General features: G+C 42.2%; 1 pseudogene; it reads right to left on the reverse strand.

Annotated features, from left to right (window-relative positions):
* The window catches only part of LOC147431279 (uncharacterized), a 45,726-nt pseudogene extending 37,548 nt beyond the window's left edge, over nt 1-8,178 (reverse strand).
* Between the last annotated feature and the right edge of the window lie 10,625 nt (nt 8,179-18,803).

An 18,803-nucleotide genomic window follows, 5' to 3' on the forward strand; every position in this document is an offset into this window, starting at 1 on the left:
TCAAGAAGGAAGGCTAGTGGCGTATACTTCGTGAAAGCTGAGGGATCACGAGAAGAATTACCCTACTCATGATATGGAACTTTTAGCAGTTATACATGCGCTGAAGTTATGGAGACATTATCTTCTCGGACGCAAGTTTCAGCTGGTTACAAACCACAAGAGCTTAAAGTGGATTTTTACTCAACCTATTCTCAACATGCGACAACGGCAATGGATAGAGCTATTACAGGAATATGACCTTGACATAAAGTATAGACTGGGAAAGGAAAATGCAGTTGCAGATGGTCTTAGCCAAAAATCTTTTCTCGGTGCTATCTCTACTCCAAATAACCCTATCTGGGATAGAATCAAGGAAGCATCCTTGGTGGATCCAGAGTACCAACGTATAGTATCATTAGTCCAACAGAATAAGATGCCTGAAGCTAAAGATTACTCTCTTATGGGAGGATGTCTTTACTACAGACATAGACCCTGTGTACCCAGAGACCCAACTCTAAAGAAGGCTATTCTGTATGAAGCACACGATAGCCCTACATCTGGACATCCAGGCTATGCTAAGACTCTTCATGCTGTCAGGAGGAGTTACTTTTGGTATGGAATGAAAGGAGACATACTTTGCTATGTGAGGCAATGTCTTTCTTGTCAGCGGATAAAAGCTGAAAGGGTCAAATTACCAGGACAACTTCAACCTCTTGACATACCCCATATGAAATGGGAATGCATCAGTATGGATTTTGTTAGAGGATTACCTTCTACATGAGGTTATGATTCTGTTTTTGTGGTTGTTGATATGCTGACAAAAGTGGCTAATCTAATACCCATAAAGACAACCTTTACTGCTTCAGATGTTAGCCGGGTATTCATCAAGGAGATTTTTAGGCTACATGGTCTACCCAAGCGTATCGTCAGTGATAGAGATGCCAAGTTTACATCAAAATTTTGGACTTCTCTTTTCCAATCTATTGAATCACAATTAGCTTTCAGTACAGCGTATCATCCACCACAGACAGATGGGAAAACTGAAAGAGTTAATCAAGTCATCGAGGACATTCTCAGAGCCTATTGTTCGCAAGAGCCAAAGAAGTGGTTATAATATCTACCTTTGGTGTAGTATGCTTACAACTCTTCCGAACACAGAAGCATTGGAATGTCACCTTTCAAAGCTCTTTATGGACAGGACTGTTTAGCACCGCTGAACTTCTCAAATCCAACCATCAGGGTAGAAGCATCTAGGAAGATGTTAGAAGATATGGAAGCACAGACTAGAGCTATTCGCCAGGACATTCAGGCCGCTCAGGATAGACACAAGCACTATGCAGATAAGAACCGTTCAGAAAGAAATTTCAAAGAAGGGGATAAGGTTTTTCTGCGAGTCTGACCAAAGAAAAGCAACTTATCTCTAGGCAAATATAAGAAGCTAAGCCCAAGGTATTGTGGACCATTCGAGATCCTTAAGGTTGTGAGTGACCAAGCTTAAAGCTAAAGTTACCTGCAAACTTGAAGGTTCATGATGTGTTCCACGTCAGCTTACTCAAACCCAATATTCCTAACCCTGATGAATTCTTGGACTCAGATCATATAGTCATGCCAGCACAAGAAGTTCTCGAGCTCCAACTTGACTATGTACTTGAAACAAGGAAAAGGAAGTTACGCAACAGAACTATCACGGAAGCATCTGGTAAAGTGGAAGGATTATCCTGAAGAAGATGCAACTTGGGAGGACGAACCAACACTCATAAAAGATTACCCAAGCACATACTTGAGATGAAGACATCTCAAATTTTTCACGTTGGGGAGGTTGTAAGGTCGATCAAAAGAGCACCATTGTACCTTGAAATGAATATAATGGAAAAAGTTACTATTTTTAGCAGTTTTCCGAATTATGTCAGTGTCATGATGTTTAGTATGTTTAAAAGCTTCAAAATGTGAATTAAAATAATTTTTGTAAAAAATTTCCAAAAATAGTAAGTTTTTGGTCACCCGACCCGTCCAGTTTTGACCATTTCGAAAAACTGCACCCGTACCTCGAATTTGAAAAAAATGCATTTTCGGACCCCGGGGGCTGCTAAATATGGCAGGTACTCGGACCAGTACGCCTTAGTTAGGGCTTGGTATAGCAATTTTCGGCATGAAATTCCGACTCGTATGACCTGTTTTAGCCAAAAATCGATTTTTCCAAAAATTGAGCGGGGAGGCACTGGAGCCCGAGGCTATGTGGGAGCAGGCTCCAGGCCAGTCCGAGTCAGCTTTAGCAGCTCTGGGATGCCTTTTGTCCTTGTGGGAGTTTTGGGAGAGTTTCAGCTTGCAACTAAGTGTGAGAGCCAGTTAACCAAGCCAACTTGACACTTGGTGGGTAGGCAACTGGACTTGCCATGCTTAACTAGAGAGGCTCCCAGATGCAAATAGCAACCTAGATCGATTTTCAGCTTGAGGAGGCCTATTTAAAGGTGTGCTCACACACACACACACACATGCTCACACACACACACCCAGTATACACCCACACAGCTTGGGGAGGTGCTACCGGTACGCACACAGTTTTTGAAGGAGGAGCAAGGAGGGAGGTGCTGCCGAAATTCTCATCTTGAGGATTCATTGGATCAGAAAAATCAGAGGATTCTCAGCCCCTAATCATGGTAATTATGGTTAAATTATGGTTCTTCTTAATTCTCATCATTACTCTCTCATAATTCTCGTCTACTATGCCTACTTTTAGCTATAATTCCCAATAGCTGCTCTTCAATTAGCTAAATTATGCAGCCATTCATCATCCTTAATCAAGGATTAATACATGATTAGGAAAGATTCTCTCTCTAGGCAGCATAGTTAATAAATTGTCTGCCGGTAATAAAGTAGATTTGATGGAATTCATTCTTTTATCATTCAATAGTATTGCAATTAAATTAGACTCAATCTTCTCACACATTAAAATGTGATTAAGACTGAAAATTTAACCGTCATTAGGCAATTAAGAAGAGAATTTTCTATCACACATGCCTGCGGTAATTCTGCATCTTCAAATTGGTATAGGAAAGTGATTGAACTCGCTTATTTCATCTCTCTTGTAAATCAAGTAGTAAAATTCTGAATTTCTTAATCATCTAAGCCAAGTGATTAACTTAGAGCTAGTTCCCATAAGGGCAAGTAAAGAACTACCCATAAAATTGCTAGGTCTCGAAGGAAAAATCAAATCTCTTGCATAAAGTGGATTCATTAATGATTCTAATATGCAAATTGGTTTGTTATAATGCTCTCGGACTTTAGCTCTTTTTCAAGTTTATCATTTAAAGTAGTGAGTAAAATGGCCCCGGTTAAGAGAACTCGCTTCAGTGGTGCCCAGGACCGCGACGCGGGAACAAGCAATGTCAATGGAAAGGGAAAAGCTCCCATGGACGAACAAATACTGGCCATCTCACGGGCCATTGACAAAGAAATGGAAGAGGTAGGTCATAATTTTATTCAAGTCGTTTGAATTAACATTGCAGACGTTTAGTTAGGAATGAACATATCCCCAAAACATGTTGGAGAAATCCAACGGAAACCTCGGCACTGAACTCATTTGTACATTAAAGTCTAAAGTAGGAAAGAAATGATTGATGGGTATGCTGTTTGCAATAGGAAAGAATGTCTGCTAGGGAAAATTTAGCTCAACATGTTCATTTTATTTCCAATGTTGAATCAGTCCTGACCCCCCTACTGATCACAGGGGGCAGAGTTCCTCGTTAAGGGCTCTTGAATCCACGGCTAGCTTTTTATGTGGTGGATACCCACGACTTGCTTTCTATGCGGTGGAAACCCACGACTTGCTTTCTATGCGATGGGAGTGTCCATGTCATGCTTTCTATGCGGTGGACATACCTAGTTGTATGGGTAGCTAGGCGACAACGGGAGGAGTAAACTCTCGCTGGAGGGGGATGTTGTACCTTCAGAACATTGGAATTTTAATGAATAAGTTTGAGTAGAATTTTTACTAGAATACTGTCTTAGTGTTGTTTGCAATACTGATTGAAGGGCTGTCTTAATGAACATTGTGACCTGGAATTTAATCAAGGAATATTTATGTTGAACAATCATTGTGGTAGTAATTAGGACACACAAGGAAGTGTGAGTGTGGGGGTGGAAAGTTGGGGCTTGGCTCAAGTTGCCAATGCCTATGAGATGGGTGGTCCCGATTGGTCGGGAACTCTCTATCCCCATAGTGTTCAATTCGATATTAGTAATACTCATTGCCCCTAGTGCGGTGAGATCTCGAGAGTACGTGCCTCTGAAACATGGGGAAAAAGGCACTCGGGTTTTCTCTCCTCTTGGAAGGTGGGTCTTAGGATCGCTAGATAGTTTCAGTACGCTTCCCCTACGAGGTGGAGCTAGATCTCATTGCTAGTAGGCTCGAGCTCGACTCACTTTGTGATGAGAGATCGTCCGCTAGCTGAACCCTGAACCACTTTGTTTGCTTTTGCTATAGATCTAGTGGCCACCAGGTTCACCATCAGATCCGCTGTTTGATATGGCGGGGTGGGGACCTCACATAATTACTAAGCTAAGCTATGCTAATATGAGTGATTATGTGAGGAGATGTACATCTTTCTCGTAAGAATATTCCTTCTTCCTCTCAATCTACTCTCATACCCCGCTAGCTCTCACCATCTTCAAAGGTATGTGAGGTCTTGGGTCTGAGACCGTGAGGGAATGAATGTTGTGTTTGATAAGTGTTTTGATTAATGCATGAACTTTCCATCTTCATTGCACTAGCTAGTATTGAAGGAACACAAAGAATTGTATTGTAAAATGTCTCTCTTGATGGGAGAAACCATAATACAAAGCCTCTTGGAGGGGGGACCTTTTCCATGCAAATCCGGTCCTCAACTGTTGTCAATTGCTTAATTTCTCTCTCTTTTGAAGTATTGTTCATGCCATCTAGCTAGGTGTTATACTTTTTGTTGCTCTCTCCACCCAAGCACTCTTGTTATTCTCACCAGGTTCACCATCAGATCAGCTGTTTGATATGGTGGGGTGGGGACCTCACACCTGGTATCAGAGCCTAGGTTAGGCTGGGAAATAAAGTCGTACTGTTTGAATATTTAAAAAGGAACTGAAAGTATATAGGTAGCTGATCCGAATTCCTTGCATTGGTGTTGCAGGAAGACCCCGTGCTAGAATATCGGAAGCTCCAAGTGTTTGAGCTTATTTATGAGCAAGCTCGAAGATCCCCACTTTACCAGTTCAGGCGATATGTCATGGAGATACTGATGAAGGCTCATACGCCACACTCCACTCGCATTGATAGAGGATGGGAACTTGATTGGACACTTGTAGGTGGGGTTTACTACATCAACGCTCGGAAGCTAGGATGCCTGGCTACCGATTTGAAGAAGATACATTGGGGAGAAGAGTTGAGGGTAGTGGAGTTATTCTACTTGATGCCTACTCGATTAGACCTGACTGTTTCACGCAACTCCAATCAAACCATCAACGATTGGCTCTTGGAAAAGGTCACTGAGGTGATCCTAGCAAACAGAGTCAAAACTTTTGGAGTACCAAAAGAGGAATTCCCGCTTGATATCTTAGTTTATTATCCACTCAAGGATGAGTACAGGAACTATTTCACGAACAAAGTAGTGCATCATGTGAATACCATCTCCTAGGCGTATTTTATACGCAATCCAAAAAGCCATGTAATAAGTTGATCATCAATTATCCTAAACCTTGAGGGGTTTCAATTGTAATAAATCTTCATCAATAAAGTGCTTTTTGTAACATTTAATGACCTAAAAACTTATGTGTAGCGGAAATTAGCATGAACATAGTGGGCATTTCATTAGAATAGATTCCTAATGAGAATTACAAGAGTGCTTGGGTGGAGAGAGCAACAAAAAGCATAACACCTAGTTAGATAGCATCAACAATACTTTCAAAAGAGAGAGAAATTAAGCTATTGACAACAGTTGAGGACTGGATTTGCATGGAGCCGGTCCCCCCTCCAAAAGGCTTTGTATTATGGTTTCTCCCATCAAGAGAGACATTGTACAATACAATTATTTGTGTTCCTTCAAGACTAGCTAGTGCAATGAAGATGAAAGCTTCATGCACTAAGCAAAACACTTAACAAACACAACTTTAATTATCCTCGTTCTCAGACCCAAGACCTCACACACCTTCGAAGATGGTGAGAGCTAGCAGGGTATGAGAGTAGATTGAGAGGAAGAAGGAGTATCTTACGAGAAAGATGTACATCTCCTCACATAATCACTCATATTAGCATAGCTTAGCTTAGTAATTAGCTTGGTAGAGGAGATGAGCATGCATTGAAGCTTGGATCTTGGTTGGATTTGCATCCACATGCCAAGAGTGTGTTGATGTAGGCTTCTATCTCACAAGCTTGGAGTAGCCTTGGACATGAAGCCTCAATTTCCCGATTAAGGGAGTGACTGAAGCCTCTTGCCCCTTGAAGGCACTGTCTGCGGGTAGGACATCTCCCATCTCGTAGGATTGTATGCCTAGCTTGGTGGCCAACTCTATAGATATAAAATTGTGAGTAGAACCAGGGTCAAAGAGAATAAAAGCATCATGTTCTCTTACCTTTCCCCAAGCATGGCATAGAGGAGATCCTTTGTGATGATTTTCGTGAGTCTCCTCCTCTTGGATTTCAACCAAGGAAGCTCTAGGAGGATCTTGGCGGTTGTTCTTTTGGGGACAAGCGCGGTATGCATGCCCTTGTTCACCGCACTTGAAACACCGGTTATCCTTGCGATAACGCTCAAGCTCTTCAGGAGAGAGTTTGTTCTTACCTTTGTTAACTCCTTTCTCTTTAGCTTTGTTGGAGTTGCCCTTAGGGGACTTTTGGACATTGTCCTTCCCCTTAGGCTCATTGGAACCCTTGTTTTCCGGGGGCTTATTATTTCTTTTAGCCCCTATTTGGAAATTGATTTGAGAGGCCACCATAGTATGGTGTATTACCGCCGATATGGTACGTGGCCTTTGGGAATTGACATACTCCGCCATTTCTTCGGTTAAGCCCGCAAAAAATTGTTGCTTTTGCTCTCCAAAATCCAACTTTTTGAAGACAGTGGCTTTGAGTTGTAGGTCCCAAAACTTGTCTACATATTTGTGGATGGATTCATTGGGAGAGAGCTTTAAGCTTCGCCATTCGGTGAGTACCTTGTCTTTGGCATCGGTGGCCAAAAACTGCTTCATAATGGAAGCTCTTAAAGCTTTCCATGTTCGTGGAGCTTCACCGTTGGCTCGTAGGCTAGACCACCATTGTCTGACGGACTTTTGAAAGTGCATAGCTACATGGCGTAGCTTAGAGGACTCTGTGAAGCCCTCATCTCCAAACGCCGCATCGAATTGCTGGATAAAGGCCAAGACTTTGTCCGTAGCACCAAAGGTACCATCATAGGTAAGGAAAGAGATGCTCTTCCCTCCCTCTTTGAATTTCTTCAGTTTGGATGAACTCTTCCATGTAGCATAGGATTTCCTAAGGCCTCTTCTTTTTGATGGTTCAAAGGTTGCACCATCACTTTCTTCAGAAGGTGAAGAATTTGAAGAAGGTGGAGAAGAGGGTGACCTCTTTCTCGCCTTTTTCTTGTCTTGATCTTCGTCATTTTTACCATCACTTTCATGAGAGGAAGAGGATGAAGAAGATGGAGAAGAGGGTGTCCTCTTTCTCGCCTTTTTCTTCTCTTGCTTTTTATCATCCCTCTTTGCATTATGGCGTGGAGAAGAGTGTGATGGTCTTCTCTGCTTTGGTGGTGATGGAGAGCGTTTAGCCCGCCGTCTTCGTGGAGCCATCTCCGCCGAGGTGGTGGGAGACTCGTTTCTTTCTCGTTCCTTCGGTGGGGGCTCTTGAGTTCTCCTTTGGGAAGGAGATGCATCATCAAGAAGTAAATTCTTGAGCCCTTCATATGGATTCTCTTCTTCTTCCCGAATCGGAGAGAGACCTCTTTTGGGAGTCTCACAAGGAGGCTTCCTAGGTATTCTCTTGTCATGGTGATGAGCTTGGAGAATCCCGTGAGCACGGAGCTACCGTTGCACTTCACTTTGGAGAGACGGATTGCCCATGGCTTGTTGAAGCCTAGAAACAAGATAGTTAACAAGCATTGAAGCATCATTAGTAGCTTGCTCATGAGCAAAATCAAAGTTATCAACATTAATTTCACTCTCTTTACTATTGTCAGCCATTCTAACAACTTTTAGGTGTAAACTATTTAGGTGTACTTTGGCACTTCAAGCCCTAGTTGCTACTCCTCTTTATCCCTTTAGAAAAAGCACTCAAGCTACTGTACCCACGGCTCGAATACCATTAATTGCAAGGAATAGAAGAGAGGGTCTTTCGACACCAAAACAACACCTGCTCCTGTCAAGCTTCTAATAGCTCAATAGTGGTTAAGCCGTAGGCAAGCCCCATAGGACTCCACAATTAAGACCATAGCTCTCGACGGTGATGCCCCGTTAACTGCACGAAGGCAGGCGCACTGCAAGGCTAAAAAATCCCTATTCTACCTACTCACAGGCAATTAATAATACCAACCATTTATAGCTAGCTTGAGGACCTCCCTTCTTGAGCAAGAAAAGAGAAACCTTGTGCTCTGATACCAATGTAACATTTAATGACCTAAAAACTTATGTGTAGCGGAAATTAGCATGAACATAGTGGGCATTTCATTAGAATAGATTCCTAATGAGAATTAAAAGAGTGCTTGGGTGGAGAGAGCAACAAAAAGCATAACACCTAGTTAGATAGCATCAACAATACTTTCAAAAGAGAGAGAAATTAAGCTATTGACAACAGTTGAGGACCGGATTTTCATGGAGCCGGTCCCCCCTCCAAAAGGCTTTGTATTATGGTTTCTCCCATCAAGAGAGACATTGTACAATACAATTCTTTGTGTTCCTTCAAGACTACCTAGTGCAATGAAGATGAAAGCTTCATGCACTAAGCAAAACACTTAACAAGCACAACTTTAATTATCCCCGTTCTCAGAACCAAGACCTCACACACCTTCGAAGATGGTGAGAGCTAGCAGGGTATGAGAGTAGATTTAGAGGAAGAAGGAGTATCTTACGAGAAAGATGTACATCTCCTCACATAATCACTCATATTAGCATAGCTTAGCTTAGTAATTATCTTGGTAGAGGAGATGAGCATGCATTGAAGCTTTGCTCTTGGTTGGATTTGCATCCACATGCCAAGAGTGTGTTGATGTAGGCTTCTATCTCACAAGCTTGGAGTAGGTGATGAGCTCTCCATTAAAGCTTGGGAAGTGATAGTCTTATCTTTCTTCACACATGAGATTGTGTGAGTGTGTGTGTGTGATAATGCCTTGCAAAAATCAGCCCCATCTCTCTCTTGGGCGAGCCCTCTTGCTATTTGCTCTTGCTGAGCCCTCATTGGCTCTCACCAAGTCAAGCCAATGACTATTAAGCAGCATAAGTGATAGCCTTCTGACATGTGTACCCATTTCCCCTTTTGTGAGAGCTTTAGGTAACTAAATAATTAAACTAAACTCTCATTGGACCCCTTTGCTTCTTGGCCAATAGGAATCAGGCAAGCCATTTGGCTCCTGAATGCTCATTGGACCCCTTGTGAGACTGCCCAATAGTCTTCTAGGAGACTTAATTCTCATTGGTTTCTTTTATTAAATGTTTTTAAGTTAATTAAACTAGATTTACTCTAGCTTAATTCTCATTGGTCCACTTCAAGGGTCATCCAATAGAAACTGGGCACACCTTGTGGGCATCTGGCCGAGGGAGCTGACATGTGTCCCTCATTCCCTTTGTGTAAAGGGAGCCTGTGTGTGTGTGTGTGTGACTTTCTCTCTCATCCCCTACTCTCAAGGCTCACCCCCTCCCATGTAGGGATATGCAAAGACTTTTTAGTCACACACAAAGCATCCAATTTCCCCTAGGTTTGACCTTTGGACACAACCTTTGAATTTTGGAACCTTAGCATTTTGGAAGTCTTAATGGGCTGAACCTTAGGGTCTTTTTAGCCCATTGTTGCACATGGCTCTTTTGCAGATGCCCCCCCCCCCCCCCTTTGGATCCCTATTTTCCCTCCTTTGGATCCCTACTGTGGCCGGTCTGCTAGCTTAACCAATATTCTAGCTTTTTCTCCCCTGGCACTTCCCCACATTAAATGATCAGTTTAATATGAGAAAATCATTTAGGAGAATTAGATATTGATTATTATGACACTTTTTGTCTCTGAATCTCTGTCTCTTGATAAAGTGGTATCTTGAATTTTATTTAAAGTCTCGTGTCTATTTTGAAATCCAAGTAATGGTATCAAGAATCTCGTATAACCCATGTAGGAACTGCCTGTTGCTCTGCACTCGGCAGCGCAAGAGAAGAAGCTCCTCCTTAAGCAAGCCCAACCTCCGATCTTTAAGGGCGAGGGGGCAAATGTGGAGAGAGATGTGGAAGTGTGGATGGAAGCCATGGACGACTACTTTGAAGCTGCGGGGACCCAACCCGTAAATCAAAACATGCTTGCAATGTTCCGCTTGACTGGCGATGCCAAGATATGGTGGAAGTAACATTGCAGGGACTTGGATATTAAGGGATCTTCCCAATACTGGGAAGACATCAAAGCTACGATAATGGGGCATTATTTACCACCTGCCTATAGGACCTTGAAGATGAATGAATTCTTTTCACTTCGGCAGCAGCAGCTGACTTCATCTATCGAAGAATATTATGCAAAGTTTGTCACTCTTCGGAGATACGCTCCTAAGATGACCTTGGAACAACAGGTGGCGAGGTTCTGCCACGGGCTAATCGACCCTTTGAATACTCCATTGGAAGCTCTCAGGCCAACGACACTACAGGATGCCTTGTTGAGGGCCAAACCTCTAGCTCTTGAAGTACAAAAGGTTAATCAAAATAGGAGGAATCATTGGGCAAAGAGGGCAAGGACAACTGCTTGGAATAACAGACCAGCCAACCAAGCATATGACCAGCGTCCTATTGTGGCTACCACCACAACCATGGAGTTCCCAGATGTTCGATGCTATGGTTGCGGCGAGTATGGACATTATAGATCCAAGTGCCCCAGGAACATTCAGGCAACCAACGCCAATGCCATACCCTTGAATACCCATGGGCGTGGCCAAGCTAATGGAAGAGGAGGACATGGAAGGATGAACAGAGGGCGAGGGAGTGGAGCTACCGCTAGAGTGAATGCCGCAGTGGTACAACCAACTGTGGGTGACGAAGCAGTGGAGAGAGCAACCTTGCATGCTGCAATTGACAACCCCAATGGCTGCGAGAAATACGCAGTAATTCATACACCTTGAAGGGTGGAAAGTAGGGGCTTGGCTCAGGTTGCCAATGCCTATGAGATGGGTGGTCCCGATTGGTCGGGAACTCTCTATCCCCATAGTGTTCAATTCGATATTAGTAATACTCATTGCCCCTAGAGTGGTGAGATCTCGAGAGTATGTGCCTCTAAAACATGGGGAAAAAGGCACTCGGGGTTTCTCTCCTCTTGGAAGGTGGGTCTTAGGATCGCTAGATAGTTTCAGTACGCTTCCCCTGCGAGGTGGAGCTAGATCTCATTGCTAGTAGGCTCGAGCTCGACTCACTTTGTGATGAGAGATCGTCTGCTAGCTGAACCCTGAACCACTTTGTTTACTTCTGCTATAGATCTAGTGGCCACCAGGTTCATCATCAGATCCGCTGTTTGATATGGCGAGGTGGGGACCTCACATAATTACTAAGCTAAGCTATGCTAATATGAGTGATTATGTGAGGAGATGTACATCTTTCTCGTAAGAATATTCCTTCTTCCTCTCAATCTACTCTCATACCCCGCTAGCTCTCACCATCTTCGAAGGTATGTGAGGTCTTGGGTATGAGACCGTGAGGGAATGAATGTTGTGTTTGATAAGTGTTTTGATTAATGCATGAAGTTTCCATCTTCATTGCACTAGCTAGTATTGAAGGAACACACAGAATTGTATTGTAAAATGTCTCTCTTGATGGGAGAAACCATAATACAAAGCCTCTTGGAGGGGGGACCTTTTCCATGCAAATCCCGTCCTCAACTGTTGTCAATTGCTTAATTTCTCTCTCTTTTGAAGTATTGTTCATGCCATCTAGCTAGGTGTTATACTTTTTGTTGCTCTCTCCACCCAAGCACTCTTGTTATTTTCATTAGGAAGCTATTCTAATGAAATGCTCACTATGTTCATTCTATTTTCCGCTTCATACAAGTTTCTAGACCATTAAATGTTACATTGGTATCAGAACACAAGGTTTCTCTTTTCTTGCTCAAGAAGGGCGGTCCTCAAGCTAGCTATATATGGTTGGTACTATTAATTGCATGTGAGTAAGTAGAATAGGGATTTTTCAGCCTTGTAGTGCACCTGCCTTTGTGCAGTTAACAGGGCATCACCATCGAGAGCTATGGTCTTAATAATGGAGTCCTACGTGGCTTGCCTACGGCTTAACTATTATTGACCTATTAGAAGCTTGACAGGAGTCCGTGCTGTTTTGGTGTTGAACGACCCTCTCTTATATTCCTTGCGATTTATGGTATTCGAGCCACATGTATAGTAGCTTGAGTGCTTTTTCTAAAGGGATAAAGAGGAGTAGCAACTAGGGCTTGAAGTGCCAAAGTACATCTAAAAAGTTTACACCTAAAAGTTGTTAGAATGGTTGACAGTAGTGAAGAGAGTGAAATTAATGTTGATAACTTTGATTATGCTAATGAGCAGGATACTACTGATGCCCCGATGCTTGTTAACTATCTTGTTTCTAGGCTTCAACAAGCCATGGGTAATCCATCCCTCCAAAGTGAAGTGCAATGGCAACTTTGTGCTCATGGGATTCTCCAAGCTCCCCACCACGACGAGAGAGCACCTAGGAAGCCTCCTTGCGAGACTTCCAAAAGAGGCCTCTTTCCGATTCGGGAAGAAGAAGAGGATCCATACGAAGGGCTCAAAAATTTACTCCTTGATGACGCATCTCCTTTTCAAAGGAGAAATCAAGAGCCTCCACTAAAAGAACGAGAAATAAGTGAGTCTCCCGTCACCTCGGCGGAGATGGCTCCACGAAGACGGCGGGCTAAACGCTCTCCATCACCTCCAAAATGGAGAAGACCATCGCATACTTCTCCACACCATACTTCAAAGAGGGATGAAAAAAAGCAAGAGAAGAAAAAGGCAAGAAAGAGGACACCCTCTTCTGCATCTTCTTCATCCTCTTCCTCTTATGAAAGTGATGGTGAAGACAATGAAGATCAAGGCAAGAAAAAGGCAAGAAATAGGTCACCCTCTTCTCCATCTTCCTCAAATTCTTTATCTTCTGAAGAAAGTGATGGTGAAACCTTTGAACCATCAAAAAGAAGAGGCCATAGGAAATCCTATGCCACTTAGAAGAGGTTGTCCAAGCTCAAGAAGTTCAAAGAGGGAGGAAAGATCATCTCTTTCCTTACCTACGATGGCACCTTTGGTGCTACGGACAAAGTCTTGGCCTTTATCCAACAATTCGTTGTGGCATTTGGAGATGAGGGCTTCACAGAGTCCTCTAAGCTACACCATGTAGCTATGCCCTTTCAAAAGTGCATAGCTACACCATGTAGCTATGCACTTTCAAAAGTCCTCCAAGAAATGGCGGTCTAGCCTACGGGCCAACGGGGTGAAGCTCCACAAGCATGGAAAGCTTTAAGAGCTTCCATTATGAAGTGGTTTTTTGCCACTGATGCCAAAGAAAAAGTACTCACCAAATGGAGAATCTTGAAGCTCTCTCCCTACGAATCCATTCACACATATGTAGACAAGTTTTGGGATTTACAACTTAAAGCCACTGTCTTCAAGAAGTTGGATTTTGGAGAGCAAAAGAAACAATTTTGTGCGGGCTTTTTAACTGAAGAAATGGCGAAGTATGTCAAAGAGGAATTATTTATCCCTCCTCTCAAGCATGATGATGTAATCCTAGGGGCACCATGGTTTGATTGCATGGCTGCCAATGTTAAATTCCCTTAAAGGAGAATCTCCTTTAAGTTTTTGGAAAAAGATATGTATATAGATGCTAAGGAAATGGGTAACACCATAGCCATTGTACATACACAAGCGTTTAACAAGTCAATAAAGAGCTCTATTTTCGTGTAAATGATTTTTGTTAAAGATTCTCAAAATGAACCTAATGTTTTAGCAAAATAAAATATACACAATCAAAAAGAATTAGAGTTATCCAATTTTCTCAAGGGGTTTCAAGATGTCTTTATTGACAACATCCCTTGTGAGCTACCTCCTAAACGAGGTAATGATGACCATGCAATTGAACTTCTTCTAGGAAGTTCACCGCCTAACAAACCTCCTTATAGAGTTTCTCAAGCTCAACAAGAGGAGATTATGCGGCAAGTGCAAGAGTTAGTTGACAAGGGCATGGTTAGGCCTAGCCCATCTCCATTTTGCTCTCCTGTGCTACTAGTGCAAAAGAAAGACGACACATATCGTGTGTGTGTCGACTATAGAGCACTAAATAGGATCACTATCAAAAATAGGTTTCCCGTTCCACCGGTAGAATACCTATTTGATAAGCTACAAGGATCCACCTACTTCAATAGGATTGCCGTAAAAAGTGGCTATCATCAAATAAGGATAGTTGATCAAGACATTGTAAAGACCGTATTTTGCACTACGTTTGGTCTTTACGAATACATTGTCATGCCTTTTGGCTTAACCAATGCACCAGCCACATTCAACCGCTTGATGGAGAAGCTATCCAGGCCTCATCGAACCTTTATTGGAGTGTTCTTTGATGATATCATCATCTACTTTAATTCATTAGATGAACACAAGCAACACCTCCAGGTAATATTTCAAGTTTTAAGAGAGAATAAACTTTATGTTAATCGAAAGAAAAGTGAATTTTTCTTACAAGAGATTCACTATTTAGGTCACATTATCTCTCAAGATGGCATCCAAATGGATCCATCAAACTTAGAGGTAATAAAAGGATGGCCTAAACCAAGGAATCTTCATGAGTTAAGAAGCTTTATAGGAATGTGTGCATACTATAGACACTTCATAGAAAAGTTCTCACTAATAGCAGGACCATTACATGACCTAACAAAGAAAAACGTTAGGTACACATGGTCTACCAAGGAGAACAATGCTTTCAAAAAGCTTAAAGGAAAGCTTATCTCTCAAGCTGTGCTTACACTACCGGATCTCTCAAAGCCATTTGAGGTCCAATGTGATGCTTGTGATGATTTCCTTGGAGCTGTTTTTCTCCAAGAAGGGCACGCCATAGGCTATGAAAGTCGAAGGCTCAACCCTGTTGAGCAAGCCCTAGGCATATAAGAAAAGGAACTCCTCCCAGTTCTACATGCCTTAGACTCATGGAAGCACTATTTCTTGGGGACTCCTTTCATTCTGTGAACGGATCACCAAAGTCTTAAGTAATTCATGACGTAGACCAAGCTCTCCGACAAACAAATGAGGTGGGAAATTTCCTTTTGCAATTTCATTTTCATATTCCTCACATTGTTGGCAAGCATAATCAAGTAGCCAATGCACTCTCAAGACGGCCAAGAGTGAATGTGCTTTCCACAACAACTCACAATGATCTATCTTCTATGATAGATGAGTATGCTATTAATCCCGATTTTAGAGATGTGATTTCAGCCCTTGCATTAGGAAAGAAAGAGGAACCATTTACCTTACAAAATGATTATCTTCTCTATGGCAATAGACTATGCGTTACTAGCTCACTACGTGAGAAAGTAATGTATGAATCTCATGCTCCTCCTTATGCGGGGCATAGAGGGATTCAGTCTACCTTAAAGGGGATTGAAACATATTTCTATTGGACTACCATGAAAGAAAACATACAAGAGTATGTTTCTAAATGTGTGGTATGCCAAAAGACAAAGTTTGATAGAGGGAAGCAACCTGGATTTCGTCAACCTTTGCCAATCCCAAATTCACCATGGGAGAGCATATTGATGGATTTTATCTTTGGATTGCCTAAGTCTATCCATGGGAATACAAGAATATGGACGATAGTAGACAGGTTCAGTAAACAAGCTCATTTTATACCTGTCAAAAAGGCTATCAAAGCCCATCAAATGGCAACCCTCTTCATTTCACAAATCTTCAAGTACCATGGCTTGCCGATCCCAAGGCTTGATTAAGGCACACGACCAACAAGAATCCTACGGGGCACCAAAAGTACTATGCTAAGTTAGCAAAAAGGTACTATGGTCCCTTCTAGATTCTTAGGCCAATCAATGATATGGCCTATCAACTCAAGTTGCCCAGCCATTGGCTCATACACAATGCTTTTCATGTGAGCCTATTAAAGCCTTACAAAGGAGAGCCACCTGAAGAACCTACTATTGAAGACCCACCGGAGATCGAGGACAAAGAAGAGGTGCTGCAACCCGAGTCCATTCTCCGACATGAAGACAAGGTACTAAGAGGTGGTAAGACTATCCAATGATATCTTATTAAGTTTAAGAATTATCCTTTTGAAGATGCTAGATGGATGCAAGGCGTACAACTAAAGGATAACCTAAACCTTGTCAATGCTTACAATGCTTCCCTAGAGTAAGCAAATGTACAAATGTTAAAAATGAACAAAGTTTTTGTCTTATAAGACTCTCTTTTTCTTTATTGTGCACAAAAATGAAGTAGTATGCGTGCTTAGATCAAGTTTGCGGAGAGGACATCTCCCAAACACCAAGTAGAGCTTGTCACTCTACTATGAAAGATTGATAGGACTAATGTGGAGACATGCTTGCAGCGGCAGCTTAGGCTCTCAAGCACCAAATGGACTAGTCATCCATTCTGAAACATTGTCGTAGGGTAACATAGGGATCCTCTACCCGCTAGGAAAAAGGACTAATGAATATGCTTTATCTTCTCTACCCCATAGTCGAGGACGACTATGATTTCAACAAAGAGGTAATGTCATAATAATCAATATCTAATTCTCCTAATGATTTTTTCATGTTAAACTGATCATTTACTATGGGGAAGTGCAAGGGGAGAAAAAGCTAGAATATTGGTTAAACTAGCAGACCGGCCATAGTAGGGATCCAAAGGAGGAAAAATAGGGATCCAAAAGGGGGGCCATTTGCAAAAGAGCAACGTGCACAAATGGGCTTAAAAGACCCTAAGGTTCAATCCATTAAGACTTCCAAAATGGTAAGGTTCCAAAATTCAAAGGTTTTGTCCAAAGGTCAAAAGCCTAGGGAAATTGGATGCTTTGTGTGTGTCCCAAAATTCTTCAACCATCCCTACATAGGAGGGGGCAAGCCCTAGAAGTAGGAGATGAGAGGAAACTCACAAACACACACAAGCTCCCTTTACACAAAGGGAATGAGGGACAGGTGTCAGCTCCCTAGCCCAGATTCCCATAAGGTGTACTCAATTCCTATTGGATGGCCTTGGAGGTGTGTGATATCCTCATGACGTAATCCCCTAATGAATCTATCACGCAATTGATAATTATTAAAGCGCTCTTTTGGATTACAACGAGAATTCAAATGATTCAAGATAGAGTAAATCTAGTTTAATTAATTTAAAGAACACTTTATAAAAGAACCAATAAGAATTAAGCTCTCTAGAAGACTATTGGACAGTCTCCCAAGGGGTCCAATGAGCATTCAGCAGCCCAATGTCTTTCCTGATTCCTATTGGCGAGGAGGCAAAGGGTCCCAATGAGAGTTTAGTTTAATTAACTAATTACCTAAATCTCTCACGAAAGGGGAAAGGGGGACAAATGTCAGAAGACTATCACTTATGCTGCTTAATTTCCATTGGCTAGGCCTGGGGAGGTCCAATGAGGTGTGAGGATGAGCAAATAGCAAGAGGGGTTGACCAAGAAAGAGAGGGGGCTGATTTTTGCAAGGGATTATCACACAATCTCATGCATGAAGCAAAGAAGACTCTCTCTCCTTCTCAAGCTTTAACGGAAAGCTTACCACCTACTCCGAGCTTGTGAGAAGGGAGGCCTACACCAACAACTCTTGGCTTTGTGATGCAAATCCAACCAAGAGCCAAGCTTCAATGCATTCTTATCTCCTCTACCATGCTAATTACTAAGCTAAGCTATGCTAATATGAGTGATTATGTGAGGAGATGTACATCTTTCTCGTAAGAATACTCCTTCCTCTCAATCTACTCTCATACCCCGCTAGCTCTCACCATCTTCAAAGGTGTGTGAGGTCTTGGGTCTGAGACCATGAGGGAGTTGATGTTGTGTTTGATAAGTGTTTTGCTTAGTGCATGAAGTTTCCATCTTCATTGCACTAGCTAGTATTGAAGGAACACAAATAATTGTATTGTAAAATGTCTCTCTTGATGGGAGAAACCATAATACAAAGCCTTTTGGAGGGGGGGACCGGTCCTCAACTGTTGTCAATTGCTTAATTCCTCTCCCTTTTGAAGTATTTTTCATGCTATCTAACTAGGTGTTATACTTTTTGTTGCTCTCTCCACCCAAGCACTCTTGTTATTCTCATTAGGAAGCTATTCTAATGAAATGCTCACTATGTTCATGCTATTTTCTGCTACACAAAAGTTTCTAGACCATTAAATGTTACAGGCCTAATTGGAGAATCAAACAGATACTGGAGGCTTTTACAGTCAAAGAAGGACAACCCAACCAACACGAATGCAGATTCAAAGATGATAAAACAGGTATGGCAGAAGAAACCTTCAATGCCAACTTGGTCCTTCACTAATCCTCTTTTTGAGGATTCAAGCTTACTTTTAACAGATGAAATGTTTGTAGTAAGCACAAGACTGAAAATGTGAGAGAAGCAAGTTCGGATGTGACCAAAAGCTGAG

Source organism: Adiantum capillus-veneris, chromosome 21 (genome assembly GCF_014529385.1).
Source record: "Adiantum capillus-veneris isolate H3 chromosome 21, ASM1452938v2, whole genome shotgun sequence".
NCBI lineage: Eukaryota > Viridiplantae > Streptophyta > Polypodiopsida > Polypodiales > Pteridaceae > Adiantum > Adiantum capillus-veneris.